The following is a 24,994-nucleotide window of genomic DNA, read 5'->3' on the forward strand; positions in this document are numbered from 1 at the left end:
ACAAACATACTAACAGGACGGGCGGGGGGCTGAGGGAGCGCGCGGCGGCCGCGGAGCGAGCGAGCGGGCGGGCTCGGTCCGGAGTGCGGGGGACGCGGGCGGCGGGCGCGCTGAGCTGCCGGGCCGGGCAGGGCCGGGGCGTGGGCAGCGGCCCCTCCTCCTCGGGCTGCAGGTAAGGGCGGCCGCGGGGAGCGTCCGAGGGGAACGGCTGGTCCCGGGGTCTCGGGGCCCGGGGCGGGGGGAACCGCCGGAGCGTCCCCCACTTCGGAACACCCCTAAACGTTATTGACCCCCAGAATTTAGAGGGGAATACCCCAGAACCCATGGTCCAGAGAAAGGGAATGCCCTCCGAGAGGGGGACAGGCCCTCGCCCGCCCCTTCGTACCAGTTGGAGAGAGCTCCCACCCGGGGAGTCTCCCTCTAGGCTGCTCGGCGGCTCCACTGGCGCCTTCACAGACTCAGGCCTCCCGAAAGAGGCCAACAGAGGATTCGCACTGCCTCTCTCCTAAGGCCGGCGTCTACCTCAGAAGCTTAGGCCCTGACCCGTTACTCTGAGCGAGGTGGAAGACCCAAGTTCCGGAGAGAAACTGTTCTGGGAAACCTGAGCCTGTGGGGTCCCAACTAGCTCTCTGGCCTCTGTGCCGTGTTGCGCGTCAGGGTCACAGGCGGTGGGATTCTAGGCACTCCGGGGCAGGTGGTGTGCGGCTGCCGCCCTCATGCAGTCAGCAAACATTCCGGCAGCTTTTTCTGTGCCATGAATTGGGCCAAGGACATGGCCGTGACCAACACCAGGCCCTTGCCTTCCTAGAGCCCGGAGTGTGTCAGGGGAGACAGCCAGGTAACCCCACAAATATAAGCCGGATTTACTCTAGGGTAGCGAAGCCCGGAAGATGTGAGAGCTCAGGGGAGATGCAGCTGAATGTGAGGTTTGGGGGAGGATCCCTTGACTCCTGAAAGCCAAGTAGGAGCCAGACAGAGAAGAGGTAAGAAAGTGGATGTATATCCTTAGTGCCTTTTCCACCTTTCAGCCTGGCAGAGACTAAACAGACTTTCCCCCGTCTGCAGAAATAGATGAATCCCTCTGTGTTATCCCTCCTTAAATGCACTTCACGGGGTGCCAGTTGCTGCAGAGACTTTACGGTATTTGAGCTATAAAGAGAATCAGGGGAAAAGGAGATTGCTTGTCAGGTTTGATTTCAGAGAGATCTCCATTGGAATCCACGTCTTTCCTTGTGTTTGAATTTGTTTTCATGATTATTATCAAAGATCGTGTTCCCTTTCAGAGCTGAGAACCAGCCTTGCTCCTGGATTAACAAGATCATTCAACAAATATCGCATACCTACTACTATTTACCAGACACGGTTTTAGATGGCAAGGATACACCAGTAAACACTCTTCACTGGGGTCACAGTTCTCATAGAGCAGGGAAGACAGAAATAAAGAAACAAATCAAATAAATGAGATAATTTCATTAAAAAAAAAAAGTACTAACAGAGGTGAATCCCCCAGTGTCCCTCTCTGACTGCATCCCCTCCCCCTGCCTCGAGGCACCCACTACCTCGAGTTTGGGGTGTATCCTTCCCTTGCTCCCCACCATGGGAGCCCAGAGAGGACAGCCGTCTGCAGTGGGTCACGTTGCAGGTGGGTGAAGGGGCTGCATTGCGGCGTTGCCATAACAAATAGGAAGAGAAATTATGGAAGCAACAGAACTCTCCTTTAGAGATAAAAATAGAGCAGTTTCAGAGGCAGAGACCAAGAGCTCTCTGTCACTGATACAAAAGCTCTGACACAAGGAGTGACAAGTTTAGTGAGTGGCCAGCTTAGGACACAGAAGCCTATGAGGGGACAACCCACAGGGCAATGACAAAGTGAGGGAGCTTGGACCAGGACTGACCCCTCCCAGCTACTCCTGGCCAAGGGTTCCCCGATATCCAGGTGAGGAGTAGTGACTGTTTACTAGCAGAAGGAAGTGGCAGCACAGCTTGGCTCTTCAGAGGTGGTCCAGGATGATCTGGCTGCTAAGTTGCGCTGAGTCCATTCTCTGCTGAGGGGTTAGTTTTTCCTGTTAAGTCAATGCTCAGATGGTTCTACCCACCAGGCTCACATTTGGATCAGGAAAATAAAATGGATCGTTAGGCCGTCTTGGAGCACTTCCTAAGGGACAGATGAACGAGAGGCTGTTGGTTGACATTTAACTGTAGTTCCAAATTTGTCAACGTCTCCTTGCAATATGTCCACATCAGCCTGGAACTAGACTGGACTTGGAGGCCCGAGGGGCTGCCTGTTTTCCAGGCTGTGCTGCCAGCACTCTCCCCCCAACCCTGTCGCATGCTGGGCACAGGCCGCCTGCTTGCATTGTAGGGTCAACTGCCCAAGCTCCTACCAAGGGTAGTTTTCTTTTCAAAACTTCTTTCTCCTCTCTTCATTCTTGGTATAGGTCACATGGTATGACAGCTTGAGCTGCCATAACAAAATGCTATAGACTGGGTGCCTTAAACAACAGAAACTTCTTTTTCACAGTTCTGGAGGCTAGAAGTCCAAGATCCAGATTCCAACAAGGTAGGTTTCATTCTAAGGCTTCTTTTCTTGGCTTGTAGATGGCCACCACGTCCCTGGGTACTCACATGATCTCTTCTTTATGTGTGCAGGGGAGGGGGAGGAGGAAGAGAGAGCTCTGCTGTCTTTTCTTCTTATAAGGACACCAATTCTATCAGATTAGGGCCCCACCCTATGACTTCATTTAACCTTAATTACATTTTAAAGACCCCATCTCCAAATATATACATCGGAGGTTAGGACTTCAACATATGGATTATGGGAGAGCACAATTCAGTTCATAGCGCATGGACACCTAACCAACTGCTCATAATCTGACCTGCGACTCCACAGAGAGTAGAAAAAGTAAACCTTCTATAAGCATTGGAAATGTTCTGTGTCTGGGTGGTAGTTATATAAAGGTGTGTGTGTGTATGTGTGTGTGTGTGTAAAAATTCTTTGATGTATATACGTAAGATTTGTACTTGACTGTGTTATGCCTCAATAAAAAATTTTTTTGTTTAATGAGCACACACACAAAAAAGAGAATTTTTTTGTTTAATGAGCACACACACAAAAAAGAGAATCCAATTAAGGCTCTGAGGCCTTTGGGATTGAAGAAGGTAGCCTCTGATGTCTTTAGGCTAAGTGACACCAAGGACTTAACCTGTAGGAAGGGAAGGAACTTAACTTTTATTGAGCATTTTGGTTAGTCAGGGTGGTTCTGGATATAAGAAACAGAAGTTCACTCATGTGTCAAGTATAAAGTGTCCTATGTGAATCCCAAAGAATCTGAAGAGCTAGGCGTCACAAGGGACAGAAACTTGGGGCATTCCCTCATTACTAGCTCTCTCTCTCTCTCTCTCACTCTCTTTCTCTCTCTCGCTCTCTCTTGCAGTTTCTGCCTGTGCCTATGCATCTGCCCCATTCCACTCTTTGGATCCATTTCCTCTCCTTTTTCCTCATGGTTCTAATATGGCTGCCACAGCTGCTTAGTCAATATGAGTCTCCATCCTCAGCTTCCACCATGAACTATTCCTTCCCTTTGTGTCTCTTAGGTCAGCCTCCTGAGAAGGGCATTTGGTTGGGTTCCAGCACACCTCTTTAAGCCAGTCTCCAGGTGCCAGTTAAATGGCTAATGTTGGGTCCAAACATCTGGAACCAGGAAGAAGGAGGCCATAGTACAGTTCAAGGTCATTTAAGAGCTACGTCCTGAGTTAGGATAACTTCTTTTCAAAAGAGCTGTGGAGGGGCAGGCAACAAGTGATGAATATCTCAGGAATGGGTGTCTATTTAGTAGATGTTGGGATTTTCAGGATTTTTATATATTTTCTTGTAGTGTCTTTGGTTTTGGTATTGTGGTAATGCTGGTCTCAAACAATGAGCTGGGAAGTATTCCCTCCTCTTCAATTTTCTGGAAGAGTTTGTATAGAAGTGGCATTGTTTCTTCCTTAAATGTTTGGTAGAGTTCACCAGTAAAGCCATCTGGGCCTGGCGTATTCTTTGTGAGAAGGTTTTTTTAGCTGCAAATTCAATTTCTTTGATAAATATTGGGCTATTCAAGTTATCTATTTCTTATTGAGTGAGCTTTAATAGTTTGAGTCTTTCAAGGAAATTATCCATATCGTCTAAGTTATAGAATTTCTTGATATAAAGTTGTTCATAATATTCCCTTATTATCCTTTTAATAGCTATACAATCTGTAGTGATGTCCCCTCTTTCATTCTTGACATTGGTAATTTGTGTTTCCTCTATTTTTTTCCTAGTCACTCTGGCTAGAGGTTTATCAGTTTTATTCATTTTCTCAAAGAACCAGCTTTTGGTTGCATTGATTTCCTCTGTTGTTCTGCTGTTTTCTCTTCATTGATTTCCTCTTTGATCTTTGTTATTTCCTTACTTTGGACTTAATTTGTTCATCTTTTTCTAGTTTGTTAGAGTAGAAGCTTGAGATCAGTAAGTAATGTGAGATCTTCCTTCTTTTCTAATATAAGCATTTAGTGCTATGAGAACACAGGTCCTTGATGACATTCCTGTTCAAGTCTCATTTGAGGCCAGCCTAAATCCAGACCACCTGTTCTCAACGCTCTCAACATTAGAACCACCTGGAGGGCTTCTAAAAATACCTGTGCCTGGACCCCACCCTAGGCCAATTAAATCAAAATCTCTGGGAATGAGCTCCAGTATGACTAGTTGTCAAAACTCACCAGGTGAGTCTAAGGAGTAGCCAGGATTTTCAATCACCACACTAGGGCAGTGTTTCTCAAACTGATAAAGGCAGTTTTGGTTTTCATTTCCGGTTTTATATTTCTATTATCCCATTGACCGTAACATTTTGTAAAATACAGTGAAAATGAACCATATGGTTTCTAGAAGTTTCCCTTATGAAAAGTGGTGTTTCCATTGCCTCATAAACTCAGGTGTTCTCATTATTCTTTATCATTATCAACAATGGAGGAAAGGAAGTTTGTAGAAAGATGATGTAGGGTCAGGCCTTTCAAGATGGCTGTTCTCTTGCTCTCTGTACATCCCCTGCTTGACCAGTCCCTGCTTCACCTACACCCTACTCACATGACTGTCCAATCCTCTTAATCATAGGGCTTTAATAGTAACTGCCTACGTGCTCGCCCCCACCTGCCCCAGCCGCTGGTTTCCCTGGTAACTGATGAGCCAACCTGATGTCAATTCCCCCTATAACTGGTAACGTCCTTCTCCCCATAGAGTTGCGAAGACTGCCGCTGTGTCCTGCTTGCCGTCTGCTGTACACGGTGGGGTGGCACTCCAGGACGTTGCTTCGGACATGTAAGATCCCCTGTCCAACCTATCACCGATGTCTCTGTCACTGTCTCTGGGGTCTTTCTTCAGTCTTGCAGCTGGCCAATTACAAGACTTTCAGACCTGTGGGGTGCAGCCAAACAGATGATCATGCATGTAGTTGCTTCAGCAGTGTAGTTCTGTCTCACTGTGGACCATTCAAGTTTTTGGATGATGTTGTATTTTAGTGATGTTGCACTGTCTAGATCTCTTGCGTATGCGTCAATAAGTTCTTTTTATTGTTTAAACCTACTTGAGTTGGGTTTTCGGTTATAAGAGAATGATTCCAACTGAAGCACCCTACCATAGATGTATCCGTCCATTCTGCAATCACTTGTTGACACATTATCCTCTCTTTCTCACTCTCTTTCCCACACAAAAGCTGCAACCATCCCAGACAAGGGCCATGGTTTGTTTGATGATGACTGTGTGATCACTCTGTACTCTCACTGTGGCTCCCTTTACTACAGGACCTTAACCAAGATGATACAAACTTCCTTTCCTCATTGTTGATAACGCTCAAGAAAAATGAGAACACCTAGGTTTAATAAGCAATGGAAATACCATTTTTTAAATAAAGAAAACCTCTAAAAGCTACACAACTGCCGATATGAATTTTTGCATATTTGCATTGTTCTTTTTGATGTTCGAATCATCCCATATTTGACCACAGGGAGCCCCTTCAGGTCGGCTCCTGTGTCCTTTTAATCTGACCCCATGGACTTTGATACCTTCCTTGTTCATCTGTCCCAGCCCTGGAAAGGCCATTTCTCAGGATCCCTGGTTCCCTTTAGCAGAGAATGATATTTAGAGAGTAAGATCTAGGCAAGATAGATACACTTTTTAAACACAGAAATTACATGAGTTTTCAAAAGATCTGTTTTTACCATAACTAGTGGCCTTTTCATTAAGTCAGTTAATGACCTGAAATCATTGGGATTTCAGGTGGTTTTGGATTAAAGCAGTTTCTCAACCTCAGCACTATTGACATTTGGGGCTGGGAAATGCTTTGTTGTGGAGACTGCCCTGCGCCTGGTAGGGTGTTTAGCAGCATCCCTCGCCTCTCCACACTAGATGCCAGTAGTACCCTCCCAGCTGTGACAACCAAAAATGTCTCCAGACATTGCCAAATGCCCCTTGGTGTGGCAAAATCATCCCCCATTAAGAACCACTGGATGGCCTGTGGCTTCTGTGGAAAACATCCTGGAACAAACCAGAGAGACTCTGGCCCTGTTGCAACATCCTTAACAGTTTCCTGCCTCTATTTCCCTGTGTGTCTATTGGGACAATGGCTACAGGATAAAACAACACATTGTGGGAAGCAGTCTGACCTGCAAAGACTCATCGGCGTGAAAGTGAGGAGCAGACATTACATCATAGGCAGCACCACACTGAAGCCACATGTCGGTTTTTGCTAACTCTGCTGAGATGGTACAGCTTCTGATTGAACTGACTCAAGTCCTGAAGATTACTCAAACTCTTGTGTTCCCACCAGGCCTCTTTTTAGTGTCAGCCTTATATAAGAGCTTTCATTTTACTGTCACCAAGAGAAAGTCCCATTCAATTCATACCAGATGCTGAGTCGTCGTGAATCAATACAACAGCATCCAAAAACCACCAAAATGAATCATAAGGACAAACAGGACTTTTCCCCCAGCAAAACAGTGACTAAAATAGTGTTTTGCCCTTTTAGAAAAAAAAAAGTTACAAGGTTAATAGGACAAGGCTTCAGGCCCTGCTTGTATAACACACGTGTCTGTGGGCGTGAAGTGGTTAAATTGCGTGTCCTCAGCAAGACAGTGTATGAGGCCTGCAGCTGAGCCAGACAGAGGCTGGCGAGAGGAGGTGAGACTTGGACATCAGGGGCCCTAGACTGGGAGTCCAGTGATGACCTGAAACTGTTATGCAATCCTCCTCCATGTGAGTGGCCAGGGTATCTGAGACTCAGAGTTTAGGAATCTCTACCGTGGAGGAGAGGCTCTTGGGAACTGTGGAGGCTCTTCCAGGAAATGAGCATCCAGAATCTTCTCCCGACAGAGCCGGGGAGATCCCCAAGACTTGTTTCTCAGTCCTGCCTCTGCTCCCTGGATGCTGGGAATAGCACTCCGATTACCTATGGAAGTGAGAAATGGTGTATGTCCTCCCTGGGGTGGGAGGGGGTGGGCCCACCTAGGCACTCTCTCCTGGCCTCTGACCCTTGAATGGAGGGAAGCAAAAGCAGAGAAGAGATGGCGGCTGACACATCCCCGTAGTGGCTGGATGAGTCTCTCAGTTGGTTCCTGCTTCTGGGTCCCCAAGGCCTCCCAGGTTCCTGTCCTTTGCAGAGTAGGTTCTTCCAGTTTCCCCTTTATTGTGTGAGGGACTCCCTATCCTTCCAATGGATTTCCTTTGCGACAAGGTCAGTGTCTGTTTTCCCACCGCAGCACCAAGTCATTGCTGTCAGAGGCACTGAGAGCTGTGTGTCCTATTCCATACCCCACAGACTACTGCAGGAGCCCGGGAACACGGGCTGCAGAGCCCTGCTCGATGATATTCACAAGGTACGAGTCAGAAGGTCTCCCCTCAGTAAAGGCAAAATGGGAGCAATGGAGGCCGAGAGCTCCCCGCAGCTACTGTGTCAACACTGATCAAGGAACTGAATCATCATATGGTAGCACTTATATGTGGAAACTAAAATATGGCACAGGGACTTCCCTGGTGGCACAGTGGTTAAGAATCCGCCTGCCAATGCAGGGGACAGGGGTTCGAGCCCTGGTCCGGGAAGATTCCCACATGCCGTGGAGCAGCTAAGCCCATGCGCCACAACTACTGAAGCCCACACGCCTAGAACCCGTGCTCTGCAACAAGAGAAGCCACCGCAATGAGAAGCCCGTGCACCGCAACAAGGAGTAGCTCCCACTTGCGGCAACTAGAGAAAGCCCGCGCGCAGCAACAAAGACCCAGCACGGCCAAAGATAAATTAATTAATTAATTAATTTTAAAATGCTTTTAAAAATAAAGATAAAAGATGGCACAAATGAACCTACCTACAAAACAGAAACAGACTCATAGACATAGAGAACAGACTTGTGGTTGCCAAGGGGGGGAGGGGAGGGAGAGGGATGGACTGGGAGTTTGGGGTTGGTAGATGCAAACTATTACATTTAGAATGGATAAACAGCAGGGTCATAATGTATCACACAGGGAACTATATTCAATATCCTGTGATAAACCGTAATGGAAAAGAATATTTAAAAAGAATGTCTGTATGTGTGTAACTGAGTCACTGCTGTATAGCAGAGAATGGCACAACATTGTAAATCAACTTACTTCAATAAAATAAATAAATAAATAAAAATTTTAAAAATATTTGTCAAGATTTTTCTACCTTAAAAAAAAGGGAGGGTGCTTCCCTGGTGGCGCAGTGGTTAAGAGTCCGCCTTCCAATGCAGGGCACATGGGTTCGTGCCCCGGTCCGGGAAGATCCCACATGCCGCGGAACGGCTAGGCCCGTGAGCCATGGCTGCTGAGCCTGCACGTTTGGAGCCTGTGCTCCGCAATGGGAGAGGCTACAACAGTGAGAGGCCCGCATACCAAAAAAAAAAAAGGGGGGCTTCCCTGGTGGCGCAGTGGTTGAGAATCTGCCTGCTAATGCAGGGGACACGGGTTTGAGCCCTGGTCTGGGAGGATCCCACATGCCATGGAGCAACTAGGCCTGTGAGCCACAACTACTGAGCCTGCGCGTCTGGAGCCTGTGCTCCGCAACAAGAGAGGCTGCAATAGTGAGAGGCCCGCACACCGCGATGAAGAGTGGCCCCTCTTGCCACAACTAGAGAAAGCCCTCACACAGAAACGAAGACCCAACACAGCAAAAATAAATAAATTAATTAATAAACTCCTACCAACAACATCCTAAAAAAAAAAAAAGGAACTGAATCATCAATGTGGATCCAGTGAGGCACGCTGAAGTTGGACTAATGGACAGCTAAGCCCTACAGCACCAAAAGAAGATGGAGCTGTTAACAGAGAGCCCCTCGGTGCTACTCCAGGTTTCAGCAGTGCTCTGTGGAGGGGCCTGGGCATGCAGGCTCTGCTGCGGGAACCCTGGGCGGCCCCCAGGAATCTGTCTGGGCTGTGCCTCTGGACCCCTCCATTCTCTTACATGTTGTTTGGCAGCCCTACTATGTGTGGGAGCTCCCCGACTCCTACAATGGCTATTTCAATTCTTCAGTCTTTCAAATCTCCACGGCCCTCCCATCCCCCTCACTCCCAGCAGAAGGTGAATTTCTTATGCCACAGAAAAAGTTCAGACCATCATATGGGGACCCCTTCAACTTCCCAACACCAAACCTACACCATCCTGCCCTCTAACCTGCCCCAACCTAGGCACTGTAGGATGTATAGCAGCATCCCTGGCCTCTGTCCACTAGATGAACCCCGCTAGTAATGCCCCCTAGACATGATAATCAAACATGTCTCCAGACATTGCCAAATGTCCCTCGGGGTATAAAGTCACCGGTGAGAACTCTTTTTAATTTAATTTAATTTAATTTATTTGGCTGTGCGGGTCGTAATTGTGGCACGCGGGATCTTTGGTTGCGGTGTGTGGAATCTAGTTCCCTGACCAGGGATCGAATCCAGACCCCCTGCATTGGGAGCACAGAGTCTTAACCCCTGGACCATGAGGGAAGTCCCTACCAGTGAGAACTCTTGACCCAGACCAACCTCTGGCCGCTCTGTCTCAAACTTGTAGCCCACATCTGATCCATGGGAAGTGCACACCTACCTCTCAAATAGAGCACTTGGTAAAAGCGCAGCCACTGACAGCCACGCCTCCCCTGTAGATTTCCTCCCCTGGCTCTAGGGACCACCCTTTGAGTTCCTTATTTGGCCTCCCTAGTTGATTTGAGAAAATAGGAAGCACACCCCACGCCCCTTCTTTCCATGGTACAAGCCTCTCTTCCAGAAATCTCCTTTATAGTTTCTGGTCCTCTCTTGGGCTTTGCATCCATCCTCTTTGTAAGCTGGAGGTGGGTGGTCAATACAATGACTCAGAACTAGTTCTCAGACATTTCCCTTCCCAGTCCTGCTTAGGTGGTCTAGCATCCCACGTTGGAATCGGAGAGCAGCTGCCTCTCTTGGTGGGGGCCTCAGCCAACTGTGAGGCAGAAAGAGCGTGTATTCACATCCGTGTGCCCCTTAGAACTGCCTTCTCTCTTCCTCTCAGGATCCTTTCTCACTTCGATTTATTCAACCTCTCCTTCCTGATTGAAGCTTTCCCACTGACATTTAAGCATGTTTAAATCGCTCCCATTTAAATAAATAAATAAAATAAAACTGCTTTGACCACAGAGCTCCTCGCAGCTACCACTCTAATTCTCTCCTCCCCTTCAAAGCCAAACTAGTGAGAAAGCTCTCTACACCCACCGTCTCCCTTTCCTCACCTCCCACTCTTTCCAGTCTGGCGTCCACCCTTATCAGTCCCCCGAAACAGCTCTCACTGACATGGTCAGCGATCTCTGCAGAGCTGAGCTGAGGCTGGAGCGCAGGAGGCTGGCCTGACCCCACTCAGGACATTGGCCACGGGAGCAGCGGCAGGGATGGTGACAGCTGGCATTACCCAGAGTTGTGTGTGGGAACCGCAGATGATAGAATGGAATTTCTGAGCTGTATCAGAAAGAACATCTGGCCTTGAGTCCTGAGAATGTGCCCCCACCTCCTTGCCCTCATTCATTCAGTCAGTCTTGATTGAGTACAGCTTGAGCCAGGCCCGGAGGTGGACACTTGTGTTACACTTTGAAGGACCCAGGCGTGGTCTCTGCCCTCATGGAGCTACCCATCTACTAGGGGAAGTAGGAATTAGTCAAAGAGCCGTGAAAGTACCCAATGACAATCTAGATGTTTTATAGAGGAAAAGTACACTGTGTGTGATGGTGGGATCTGATCTCACTGGAAGGTCTGAAAAGAGATTTTTGAGGCTGACGTCTGATTGATGGGTAGGAATTAGCTAGTCCAGGAGGAAGGAGGAAGAAGAAGGGAGTAAAAGCATTGGGGGAAAGGAGTAAGGGCAATGTTCCCCCCAGAGACCAGGCGTTCCAGAAGTGGAAGGGACTGGGAGGGGTTGGGGGGAGAGGGGTGAGACGTGCTGAATAGAAATTAGATTTTTATCTCTGCCTCGTAGTCTTTGTGCCGTGACCTTCTCCTGCCGCCTTCTGAGGGACTTCGGCACCCTTGGCCACCCTGTATGGTTAACCGCTTTTATTTCCTTTTCTCCCAGGGCTGTGTGCTTCATGGCCTAGCTCCTGCCTGTCCCTCCTGTAACCTGAATGGGAGCGTTCCACAGAGTTCTACCCAGGCCTTACTCTCTTCCCCACCCACTTCTTCTTTGACATCGGCTCCCGGTTTTATGGCCTCCCACTTCCAACAGATCTCCAGTCCCAGAACTCTCTCCCGACACCCAGGTTTATAGTTCCATTTGCCCAATGGTCATCTCCATGCAGACACCCTGCCACCATCTCAAACACGGCAGATTGTAGTTTAAAAATGTAAGTCTCTGGACTTCCCTGGTGGCACAGTGGTTAAGAGTCTGCCTGCCAATGCAGGGGACAAGGGTTCGAGCCCTGGTCCGGGAGCATCCCACATACTGCGGAGCAACTAAGCCCGTGCACCGCAACTACTGAGCCTGCACTCTAGAGCCCGCGAGCCACAAGTACTGAGCCCGTGTGCCACAACTATCAAAGCCTGTGCACCAAGAGCCTGTGCTCCGCAACGAGAGAAGCCACCGCAATGAGAAGCCTGCGCACAGCAACGAAGAGTATCCCCCACTCGCCGCAGCTAGAGAAAGCCCACCTGTAGTAGTGAGGACCTAACGCAGACAAAAAATAAATTAATTAAATATAATTAATTAATTAACAGAGCTTGAGTATTCGACCCAGATCTACAGAAACTTGGTGCACCTGGTGAGTTGTAAATAGCCTTTCTTTATGACGATAAGGAAACTGAAATTAAACAAAGAGTTTTGATTAGCTGATTAATCAAGTTGGAGCAAGCTCCCAGTAAAGCTAAATTTAACTGTGCCCCGCTCTGTATCCCAAACTGCAGATTTCCTCTTTTATGATTTCTTCCAGCTCAGTGTAATTGGATTGTTCAGTCTGGGTGATGAGTATGTGAGGGGGCCGTTACACTATTCTTCTGTGTATTTTTGAAATTTTTCATAATAAAAATCTAAAAAAGAAATTGTATCTCTTTCTTAATAAAAACAAAACTAGTCTGTCTTAATTGGTTGGTTAGTGCTTATCTGAATGTAATCCTTAACCTCCTGGTTTGAGAGAATTGCCTGGACTCATGAACATGCTTTTTGCAGGAAATCATGTGATATGAAACATATAACTGTGCGCTGAAGTTGCAAATGACATCATCAATGAATTATTTTTCCTTGTGCTCCTTTTCTTTGTTCTTCTGACCATATGTGTATATAAATGTGTGTGTGTGTGTGCTCTCTGAGAATTTCTGAGCAAGGAGGAAGTGGTTCAATCTGCTTGTCTCTGAGCAGCTGTTGGCTTTTAGAATAAAGAAGTGACTCTGCCTCGTTTCTGATTCAGATGCAGTATGAAATTTGCTTTCATCCACGTCTAAATTTAAACGCCTGCCTTCTCCCTCTGTAAAACTTAATCCTCTTCCCCATAACACTGTAGAAAAAAACCTTGGCTTCACAATGGTGTTTAGGTTAAAGATACAAGAGGAGTTTAGGTGTCGAGTGTAAGTAACATCAAGGAGAGAATGCAAACTGGCTGGAAACCTGATGCAGCTCAGAAAACTGCATATGACAAAGACACTGCACAGCCTCTACAGGTATCTAGGTTAGAACGGCAGTGCACTAGAGCCTAATCAGTTAAGGGCATCATTGATGCATCTAAGAACTCAGCCCTCCCATGTCTTCAACCATAACTTTTATTCCTTCCCACACCTTCCCCACTCCTATCTTCATTTCAGCAGAAAAAGACAATCTCTCTTGACCAAAATCTGAATCGTTCAATATTATCAATTTGCACATTTCACTCACTTTATTTAAATTTTTATTTTGACGTAATTTCAAATATACAGAAAACCTGTAAGAACGGTGTTAAGGAACCACCATATAGCCCTTACCCTGGTCTCACTTTTATTTTCCCTCTCATTCTCTTTATTTCTAAGTCTTGCCAATTTTATCGGTTTTATTAATCTTTTCAAAGAACCAACTTTAGGTTTTCTCTATTTTTTTGTTGGCTTTCTCTTTCACTGATTTCTGCTCTTGTTTTTATTATTTCTTTTCTTCCTGTTACTTTGTGTTTTTTTCTTTTTTCTTTTTCTTGGAGTATAGTTGATTTACAATGTTGTGTTAGTTTCAGGTGTGTAGCGAAGTGAATCAGTTATACATATACATATATCCACTCTTTTTTATTTATGTATTTTTTTATCCACTCTTTTTTAGATTCTTTTCCCATATAGGCCATTATAGAGTACTGAGTAGAGTTTCCTGTGCCATACAGTAGGTCTGTATTAGTTATCTATTTCATATATATAGTAGTGTGTTTATGTCAATCTCTTCCTGTTACTTTGGATTTAATTTGTTCTTTTTCTAGCTACTTAAGTTGGAAAGTTAGATTATTGTTCAAACCTTTTCTTCTTCTGTAATATAAGCATTTAAAGCAATAAATTTCCCTCTAGACATAGCTTTACCTACAACCCACATATTTTGATATGTTGTGCTATCATTATCTTTCAGTTTAAGATATCTTAAAATTTCTCTTATGATATTTTCTTTGACTCATGAGTTGTTTAGTAGTGTGTTGTTTAATTTCCAAATACAATACTTGGGGTTTTTCTAGATTTCTTTTAGAATATACTCCATAAGATGTCAGTCCTTTAATATTTATTTATGTTATGGTCCAGCATATGGTCTATCTTGGGGAATGTTCCATGTGTCCTTGAAAAGAAACATCTGTATTCTGCAGTTATTGGGCATAGTGTTCTAGACACAGACATGGACAGAAGGAAGACAATGTGGAGACACACGGAATACAGCCCTCAGAGGGAACCAACACTGCCAACACCAGGATATCACACACCCAGCCTCCAGAACTGTGAGAAAATAAATTTTGTTGTTTAAGCCACCCAATCTGAGGTACTTTGCTACGGCAGTGCTAGCAAATTAACATAGTTACTAAGTGCATGTATTTAGGATTGTTAAATCTTCTTGATGGACTGCCCCTTTAATCAATATGAAATTTTTTCTCTCTTTATGTCTAGTAGTATGCCACATCTTGAAGCCTACTTTGTCTGATATTAACATGACCCCACCAGTTTTCTGTGTGTTCTTATTTTTGTTTATATTTCATCTTATTACCTGTATTATATATGCATAATGTATTTTTCCATCCTTTTACTTTTGCTTTATCAGTGTCCATATGTTTAAAGAGTATATCTCTTAAGACAGCAGAGATTTGGGTCATTTTTATCCAATTTGATAATCTCTGCCTTTTAGTTGAAGTGTTTAGTTCATTTACATATAATGTAATTGTTAACATGCTTTGGTTTAAATCTACCATCTTGCTATTTGTTTTATATTTGTCCTACCTGTTTTTTGTTCTTCTGTTCTTTTCTGTCTTTAATTAATCAGATATTTTTAGTAGTTTATTTTATTTCCGCTATTTGCTTTTTAGCTCCACCTTTTTGTATAATATTATCAGTTTAGCTCTAGGGGATTACAATATACATTCTTAATTCATTACATTCTGCTTCTAATTAATTTATACCAATTCCCATAAAATTCATTACCTAAAAAGAGAATAATTCTATTACCCTCCCTGTCCTTGTGCTATTATAGTCATATATTTTACTTTCACATGTTTTAAAGCCTGTAATAAACTATATATTATTACTATTGCTTTAAATAGTTGTCTTTTAAAGGAATTATAAGAAAAAAATCATCTTTTATTGTTACCCATGTATGATGCTTTTCATTCCTACTTGTAGATCCAAGTTTCTGTCTGATATCCTTGCCCTTTAGCCTGATGAGCAACATTTAGTGCTTGTACTACAAGTCTGCTAAGGATGAATACTCTCAGTTTTTGCTTATCTGCAAATGTCTATATTTCATGTCATGGCTTCCAGGAGGAACTGTGGGGAACCAACAAGAAAAGATGCACAAGTCCTTAGTATGTTGGTATGTCAGTCAAAGAAAAGCATTGTTTTCTCTTTCTGGTGAGATGATGAGTGATAAAATTATAGTTACTATGAATGGCCAATAGTTCAGGAGACACTGGGTTTTTAAAAACCTGTTTGGATGGGCAAAATATCTTTGTTTTGGGGTTGCAAATCTTTTACTGAATAGGAAGTTAAAACAGAGACCCTGGACCATTCCATAGGAATCAGGAAGGACAGTCACAACCAACAGCCCCTGTGACTGCTCCTCCCAAATCACAAATGGCTGCAGAGAGCACATTTCCCAGGCAGTTCCTGTATCTTTGTCAGGAGCAAAGCTGTGAGAACCATTACTCTGCCTCTACACTCCCCTCCCTGCCTAACTGAAGCAGAATTCTTTTTGCAGTAATGAATTCAAAGCCTTTTAGCAATGTTTCTGTGACTTTTTTTGCTGGTAAACTTTGATGTGTATCCCAGCCTTACATGGCAGCATGGTTTATCAGGGATGGTTGCTTTCTTAAGTTGGGTTCCTAAAAGCACATGTTGAAACAGGAATCATGTGCAAATGATTTATTAAGGAAGTGATCTAGGGAGAAACAAGGAAAGGAATGGGGAAAAGAAGTATAGAAAGGTAAGAAGCCAGGAAGAGTATGATGTTGGCCAAGCCCCAACCTCAGCCTGATCCAGAGGGGAGCTCTGAAGGGTAAATTACACCTTGTAGTTCATCCCTCCTTAAACAAGGGACCTGGGCTTCCATACTCCTGAACCAGTCAGTAGCCACAGATCCAGGGAGGAGGGGTACACAAACTCCCAGGCAATTCCAGTTCCCTTTGCGTACTGGTGTGCAAAGTAGCCCCAGCAGCCCAAGGGAGAGCCTCTGAACAAAGTCACAGTTATAAACCACTAGAAACCCAGGGCACAGAAGCTGGAGGATGACAAAATGGAAATGGCGAAAGGGATTGTGTTATTGTGATTTATAATGAGAAATATATATTTGGTCTTTGTCCCTGACCCTGGCATAGAGCTCCCAAAATCCTTGGGATTTCCTATGTGATGAAAGCAATAAAGGTGCCTTTTAAAGTTATGTTAATGGGACTTCCCTGGTGGCGCAGTGGTTAAGAATCCACCTGCCAATGCAAGGGACACGGGTTCGAGCCCTGGTCCGGGAAGATCCCACATGCCTCAGAGCAACTAAGTCCGTGTGCCATAGCTACTGAGCCTGTGCTCTAGAGCCCGCGAGCCACAACTACTGAGCCCACATGCCACAACTATTGAAGCCCACGAAGCCACCACAATGAGAAGCCCGCGCGCCACAAAGAAGAGTAGCCCCCCCCAAAAAAAAGAAGAGTAGCCCCCACTCTCCCCAACTAGAGAAAGCCCATGCACAGCAATGAAAACCCAATGCAGCCAAAAATAAATAAATTTATAAAAAATAAAGTTATGTTAATGAGGTGACTTGGGAAGCTGCTGGGTCACCTAAGGATGAGCTGGTTGCCAGGGGAACAAACCATGTCATTAGAGGGTTGGAACTTTCAGTCCCACCCCCTCACCTCCAAGGAGGGTAGAGGGACTGGAGATTGAGTTCAATCACCAATCGTTAATAATTTAATCAATGATGCCTAGGTAATGAAGCCTCCATAAAAACCCCAAAGTACAGGGTTTGGAGAGCGTCCAGGTTGAAATTCGGGGAGAGAGGTGCTCAGAGAGGGCATGGAAGCTCTGCACCCTTCCCACATATTTTGCCCTGTGCATCTCTTCTATCTGGCTGTTCCCGAGTTATACCCTTTTATAATAAACTGGTAATCTACTAAGTAAAATGTTTCTCTGTGTTCTGTGAGCTGCTCTAGCAAATTAATGACATACAAGGAGCAGGTCATAGGAACCTCCAATCTATCGTGGTTGGGCAGAAACCCAGGTGACAACCTGAAATTGTGACTGGCATCTGGGGTGGGGAGCAGTCTGGTAGGATTAAACCTTAACCTGTGGTTATCTATGTCCAGGTAGGTAGTATCAAAATTGAGTTGAATTATAGGACACACAGCTGGTGTGGGAGAATTTCTTGGTGTGTAGGAAAAAAACACATCAGAATTTGAATCCGAATCAGAGGGATCAAAGGGGATATAGGTGAGGCATCAACAGCATTTGCTATGGTAGGACTGTTATGAACGGAAGGCCTTGACATACTTAAAAAAAGTGCTTTGTACTACTTTAGTAGAATGTCAGTTAATACACAATTTCTTTTAAGTCGGTGCCTCTGGGAGCATAGTGGGAAATTTCATGGGCCAACCCATTAATATTTCAAGATGAGAAAGTCTTGTCTCTTTGATAACTTATACTTGCAAGAACCAAGGGCAAGATCTAGGCCATTTGATTCAGGTTTCTGCATATATCTTGGCCAACTTCGTTTTCAAAATTCTATTTTGTCATTTTACCCGCTTGATGAATCTACAGTGAAAGTCAACAGTGAAATTCTTGCTGTTTCTGAGAGACTTCCAGTTTGACCTATAAAGTGTGTGTCGCATTATATTAAAGGGTAGCAGTATTTCAAATCAGAGTGTGAAAACTTTTCACAGCTCTTTGATGATGGTAGTATATTATATTTTGCATTTGGTGATATTTCTATATATCTTGTGAACATACATTTCTATTTATGTGATCAGTATTTCTTCATCTGGATGAAATTAAACAAAATAATCCTGTTGTGGATTGTGCCCCACCATTATATGCTTAAAAAGTGTCCGGCATGACAGTACTATGACCCACGGTGGAACATGTTGGAACACATCGATAGCTTTTATCAGACTTCCTTTATCATACCCAGCTTAATTCACATGAGCCATCCCACCCATCATGTGAGTAAAGTGAAGAAGATCCTTCGGCGCCCTCAAGTGGCCATCTGGGGAATACCTAAGGTGATCTGGCTGAAGACCATTTGGACACTACAGATTTTCCCCTAAATTTGGGGCCTGGTTTTGGAGCAGAGCAACATTCAAGAAAGGTAAAGTTGTCAGAGGAGCCTAATTGATGGGTGAGGAAGGTAAAGCCATGGCCTGAGAAGAGAGAAAATGATTGCAGTAGCCAAAGCATTTTTAGCTGGAGTATCTCATAAGGCTTCTTTAGAAGATAGTTATAAGACATGAAAAGTCATTAATCTAAAGACATCTGGGGACTTATTTCACTTCACTGTTTTCCAGTTGGCCATAAATATGAACGACCCAAAAGTCATCTGGAACCAGTAAAAATATTGGCAGATCTGTTTGAAGGGTATGTGTTTTGAAGAAAGCAATCAATTCATCACCTATGCAGATGTCAGACACCAAAGAGGAACATTACTTTACCTTACAAACACTGAAACCAATGAACAGATCCATCTGTGTAAAAGATGACAGTAAGATGTCTGAGACCAGTACAGGTTCAGTCAAGTGGGCAGTAACCACATCTGTTGAAAACCCAGTGTATCAGTCAGGGTTTTGGCAGAAAAGAGATGGCACACTCAAAAGGGGACATTTCATATTGAATCACTATGCTGTGTACCAGCAGCTAACACAGTGTTGTAGATCAATTATATTTCAAAAACAAACAAACTCAGAAAAAGGGATCAGATTTGTGGTTACCAGAGGCAAGGTGTGGGGGGAGGGGAAAATGAAGGCAGTCAAAAGGTCCAAACTTTTAGTTAAAAGATAAGTACTAGGGATGTAATGTACAACACAAGAAATGTAATGAACACTGCTGTATGTTATCTATGAAAGTTGTTAAAGGAGTAAATTCTATGTGTTCTCATCACAGGGAAAAAAAATTTTTTTTAATTTAATTTTAATTTAATTTCTTTAATTTTGTACCTATATGAGAGGATGGATGTTTCCTAAACTTATTGTGACAATCACTTCATGATGTATGTAAATCAAATCACTATGCTTTACACTTTAAACTTATACAGTGCCATATGTCAATTATATCTCAATGAAACTAGAAGGGAAAAAAAGGGGACATTTCACAGAGGTTGATGGAGGGATTATTTACAAAAGTATGGGCACGGTTCATGGAACTAACTGGCAACAGAGTAAAGCTACCCCCATGCTTGAGAGGGCAAAGGGAAGGAGTGGCTATTAGAACCTCAGAAATATGGCCTTGGTAAAGGATGCAGCCACTATTGAACCATGACCTGGCTCTCTACTCCCACCCTTTGATCTACTGCTGATGCATGTCATTGACCAAATCCAACCTCCTGGTTCACAGAGAGGTGTGGAGAGTGAATCTGGAGGGCGAAATGAAAAAGCATCTAGTACACAACTTCAATTTGTCTTTAAAAAATTAAGAGTATTTAACAAGATTTCCTGAGGTGGGGCAGCTCCATGGTTGGTGTATTAAGAGATGTTATGGAGGACCCAAAGTCCCTCCATCTTTCTCCTCTGCCCTCCTCAGGCTAGATTCTGTCACAGTCACAAGAAGTTGGCTGCAGCTCTAGGTGCCACACTCAGGCCCAACGTGATCAGCAAAAGAGAAAGACTCTGTGGGGGGTCTATTTTGGGGAATGAAGAAACTTTTCTCAGAAGCCTCCCCAGGAGATTTTTCCCCATGACTCACTGGCAGAACTATATCCATACTGGACCAGTCTCCGCTCAGGGGAATGGTACCCAGTTAATCAAGATTTGCCCCTGAACCAGGGACAGTGTCAGCTTCTAGGGGAGGGGAGATGTGTATAGACATCTGCAAGAAATCAAGATTCTGTTAACAAAAAGAGTTGGAAAAAGGTTGTATGAAGGCAAACAAGGGTGTGTGCAAAAACGGGAAGACAGATAAGAGGTTTTTAGTATGTTGGAGTTGAAAGTGAAGATGCTGGGTTTACCTGGGGACAATGTGTAAGGGTAATATGACCATCCAAGATGAGTAAAATTTAATACTAATATACTTGGACTGTAGATAGGAATTGTATTTTGGCTTTTAGAAAGAGTGCTATACCTGAAGAGGAGCAGCCCCCTCCCCATTCAGAGGGCAGCCAAGACAAAAACAGAAGAAGGCTCTAATGAGATAGATGTCCTAGCCACAGAACACAGGCTGGAGGCACATCCGGTGCAAAGAGAATTATAATAGGCAACGGGGAGTTGTCTCCACCAGTCTTTGTACAGCAAAGGTAAATATTGCTTTTTTAATGGCAAAAAAGAGTGACGTGCTTACTAGAAGCAAGGGTACCTAATGTTGGGGCTGACAGGACTTGTTTAAGGGAAGAAAAAGCCTTTTAGATTTTAAGACCTAGGTAATCATTTAATGGGGTTAGCTTGAATTAGATGCAGTAGAGGTTTTATATTTGAGGTATAATTTAATATTTACTGTCGGCAAAAGCCAGACATGTCCAAGAAGGTATGCATTTGTGAGATTGTGGTGAGCCCAGGTCCCTTGAGGAAAGCTACTTCCATAGAAGAAAATGAGTATCTCTTTTTTACTGATTTGTCATGTCCAACTAATGGGCTTACGACAGGCATAACTGTAATTTATTTTAGAGGCTTTGTGGCCCTTGAGGGCACACGAAGAAAGGGAGATTAAGAAATCTCATTTGGGCCTTTTAGTGAGGAGGCCAACAGAATTCTGTTAATATATTGGATGAGAACAGTTTCCAGGAAATGTTATTTTATTTAAATCACTTTTAAGAATTAGTACAGGAGTTCTGGCTGAAAATATGGATTAAACATGCACATCTAGATTCATTCCCTCTAAAACTCCTACTAAAACCTACTAAAGTGATTTTTTTAAAACTACAATAAATCTACAAAAATGAGAGAACAGAGGAGACAGCACTAACAAAATTTTGGAAGCCAGACAGCAGAAGAGAAATGTTGACTTTTAGCAGATCCAAGAAGAGACATTTCCTGAGCCAGTAGTGGGCAAAAGTGAAAACCATCCCAGTTTATACCACAGAATCTTTAAAAGGCACAACCACTGACAGAACCAGGTATCTCTGGAGTTGGGAGTAAAGGAGTGACGTCATAAAATAATGAGGATTGGGCAAAAGCAGTTTGAAATATCCCTAGATCCCCTTACCCGCTGCATACTTTTGGGCTTCATTTCCCATTACTTCACTCATTATGACCATATTTTCTTTTAATTCTTTGAACACATATTCTTTTAGATTTTTGAACATATTTATAATAATTTCCTTAAAGTCTTTGCTAAATCCAACATCTGGACCATCTTGAGGTCAGTTTCTATTGACTCTTGACACTTTGTTGTGGTTGTCTTTACTAAGGGTCACATTTCCTTGTTGTTGTTTTTACATATGTAGGAATTTTAGATTGTTTAATGGACACTGTGGATGATACATTGTAGAGGCTCTAGATTCTGTTATCTGCTTGACTTCTGGTATCTATTTTACCCTCAACTCTGTAGCAGCCTCTCTGTGGAAAGCCTTGGGTGGTCTTCCCCTATACATGTGCATCCCGGCCCTGAGCCAAAGATTCACAGGGGACCTCCCACATAGATTTTTGCCTCCCACACATGCAGCTGCATCCTCTCCAGTGCCATGACCTGTAGATTGCAGCTGCTTCAGAGCCCTGAGCTCTGATCTCTGCCTCTTCCACACAGCAAGTCAGCCCTACTCTGCTAGAACTCTAGCTTGTTGTGCTGTGGTTGGAAAACTGTTCCCCAGCAGAAAGCCAAAATGATTTGGGGCACATCTCATGAGTTCCCCTTCTCTCAAGGATCACTGTGATGTACTGCCTATTATCCAATACCTGAGAATGGTTGCTCACATATTTTTGTCCAGTTTTATTGTTGTTTATGGCAAGAAGGCTAATCTGGTCCCATGGATTATATCATAGCTGGACCCCTTCCTCACCTGATATACTTTTATTTCTTTCTGTTATCCTCCTTTCCCCTCCTCTTCATCCACTTAAGCCAGTTCTGTGTTTATTGGTTCAGAGGAGAGATGAAGTGGTAATGAAAATAGAAAAACAATAGTTCCAAAAAAATAATTCCAAAAACCTAAGCCTATTAAGAAGGTAGCGTTCTCTAAGGAGACTGGATAAAAGCCCCTTAAGCAGGGAGAAAGAGAAATGAAAAATTGATTTCTAATAGCAGTGATGAAGTGGGTTCAAGAAAGAAAGGCCTGGGGCCCTGCTTCCTGGGCAGCATCCCTGGGAACATGATCGTAGAGATGGCACTACTGTCTAGGGTGTCCAGGCAAGCCATGTCCCAGCCTCTCCAATATTTCCATGCCCTTGTTTGGCAATGAAGCAGCAGAAAGATTCCCATGGCCCCCAAACTGGGAATGGAAGTTGAGGACAGAGTCCACTGACCTGAAGTAGGTGCAGGAACAAGGTACTCCTCTGTGACTGATGAGGGAAGATCCAACCCATACCTTGCACAATGTGAGCCCCTAGAACTTAGACGCCATCTAGCAGAAAGGAAAGAAACCTCAAATTACCAAGATTAACTTGCTGCCACTCTAGCTGATTGGGAGCTCAAAAAATAAATTATTATATAAAAATAAAATACTATTTATGGTACATCTGAGTTAGTAAACTGAGATTCCTGCTATAATAGTAAAGGGCACCATTATATCTCTTTATGGAGAACTTTACATCCATTATTTCATTTAAGCTCATCTTATTGAATGAAAGTCCATTACCTCATACTCCCTCTGATGGTTCTTCTGACATACAGATGTACCTGCGTGAGGAAAAAATGATAATAAAAATGTACATTTACTCTGTGCCAGGGATTATTATGCAAAGGGCCTTATGTCACTTAATCCTCATACTAGAGCTATGAGATATATATTATTACCTCCATTTTACAAACGTGGAAGCTGAATTTCAGCGGTAAACAATGATTGTGGTTTTTAGATTCAAACCCACTAGAAGCTTTACTTTGTATTACTTGCAATCCGTGGGAGAAAACTAGATCCAAGAGTCTAATCAGCAATATGATTTACAAAGTGAGCTTACTTACAATTTAAATAAACAAATTTCCTTATATCTGCTACAACAAACATTCTAAGAGGAAATGAATAATCTTCTTGGCTAAATATTGTATTCTGGGGAGACATCAAACAAAAACTTTGTAGTTAACATTGTTCTTTCTATTCCTTTATCTTTCTGTACTTTAGTTTGGGTATTTTCTATTGGCCCATCTTCAAGTTTATTAATCTCTTGCCTCTGCTGTGTCTAGTCTGCTGCTCAGCCCATCTGAATGCTTCCTTTCAGATATTCTATCTGTTCATCCTAGAATGTTCATTTTGCTTTTATATATTCTAATTCTCTGTTGAAATTCCACATTTTGTCACCATTTGTTCATTGTTCCTAGTACTGTCTTTAACATATTTATTTATTTTATTTATTTATTATTATTATTACTTTTTTTTTTTTTTTTTGCAGTATGCGGGCCTCTCACTGTTGTGGCCTCTCCCGTTGCAGAGCACAGGCTCTGGACGTGCAGGCTCAGCGGCCATGGCTCACGGGCCCAGCCACTCGGTGGCATGTGGGATCTTCCCGGACCGGGACACGAACCCATGTCCCCTGCATCGGCAGGCAGACTCTCAACCACTGCACCACCAGGGAAGCCCTCTTTAACATATTTAAATGGTTACTTTATTTTTAAATTTTATTTTATTGAAGTATAGTTGACTTACGTGTTAATTTCTACTGTACAGAAAAGTGATTCTGTTATACATATATATACATTCTTTTTCATATTCGCTTCCATCATGGTTTATCACAGGATATTGAATATAGTTCCCTGTGGTACACAGTAGGATCTTGATGTTTATCCATTCTGTATAATAGTTTGCATCTGCTAACCCCAAACTCCCAATCCATCCCTCTCCTACCCTCCCCTCACTCATGAGCAACCTCATGAGCAAACTCATGTTTGCCCTCTATGTCTGTGAGCCTGTTTCTATTTAATAAAAGTTCATTTGTGTCATATTTGACGTTCCACATATAAGTGATATCATATGCTATTTGTCTTTCTCTTTCTGACTTACTTCACTTAGTATGATAATCTCCAGGTCCATCCATGTTTCTGCAAATTGCATTATTTCATTCTTTTTTATGGCTGAGTAATATTCCATTGTATATATATACCACATCTTCTTTATCCATTCATCTGTCGATGGACATTTAGGTTGCTTCCATGTCTTGGCTATTGTAAATAGTGCTGCAATTAACATTGGGGTACATATATTTTTTTGAATTATATATTTTTTCTGGATATATGCCCAAGAGAGTAATTGCAGAATCATATGGCAAATCTATTTTTAGTTTTTGGAGGAACTTCCATACTGTTTTCCATAGTGGCTGCACCAGTTTACATTCCCTTAAATTGTTAAAGTCCTTGACATCCAGATCGGGTATGGGTCTGCTTTTATTGCCTCATTTTTTTTTCTCTTGATTATCAGTCACATTGTCCTGTTGTATTAGTTTCCTACTACTGCTATAATAAATTACCACAAATTTAGGGGGCTCAGACAACACTGATTTGTTATCTTACAGC

General features: G+C 43.5%; 2 long non-coding RNA genes across 2 annotated transcripts in view; one reads left to right on the plus strand and one right to left on the minus strand.

Moving 5' to 3' along the window:
- The window catches only part of LOC138842550 (uncharacterized), a 38,186-nt gene that overhangs the window by 2,269 nt on the left and 10,923 nt on the right, over positions 1-24,994 (minus strand). The window contains exons 2-3 of the long non-coding RNA XR_011377230.1: positions 23,130-23,170; positions 22,798-22,895 (exon numbers count right to left, since the gene is read on the minus strand). This is a non-coding gene — a long non-coding RNA (uncharacterized lncRNA). The remainder of the gene's footprint in view (positions 1-22,797; positions 22,896-23,129; positions 23,171-24,994) is intronic.
- Positions 71-13,131, plus strand: LOC138842549 (uncharacterized). Its single transcript, XR_011377229.1, has 3 exons — positions 71-172; positions 5,255-5,335; positions 11,604-13,131. It is a non-coding gene; the product is annotated as an uncharacterized lncRNA (long non-coding RNA).

Source organism: Globicephala melas, chromosome 2, assembly GCF_963455315.2.
Source record: "Globicephala melas chromosome 2, mGloMel1.2, whole genome shotgun sequence".
Classification (NCBI taxonomy): Eukaryota; Metazoa; Chordata; class Mammalia; order Artiodactyla; family Delphinidae; genus Globicephala; species Globicephala melas.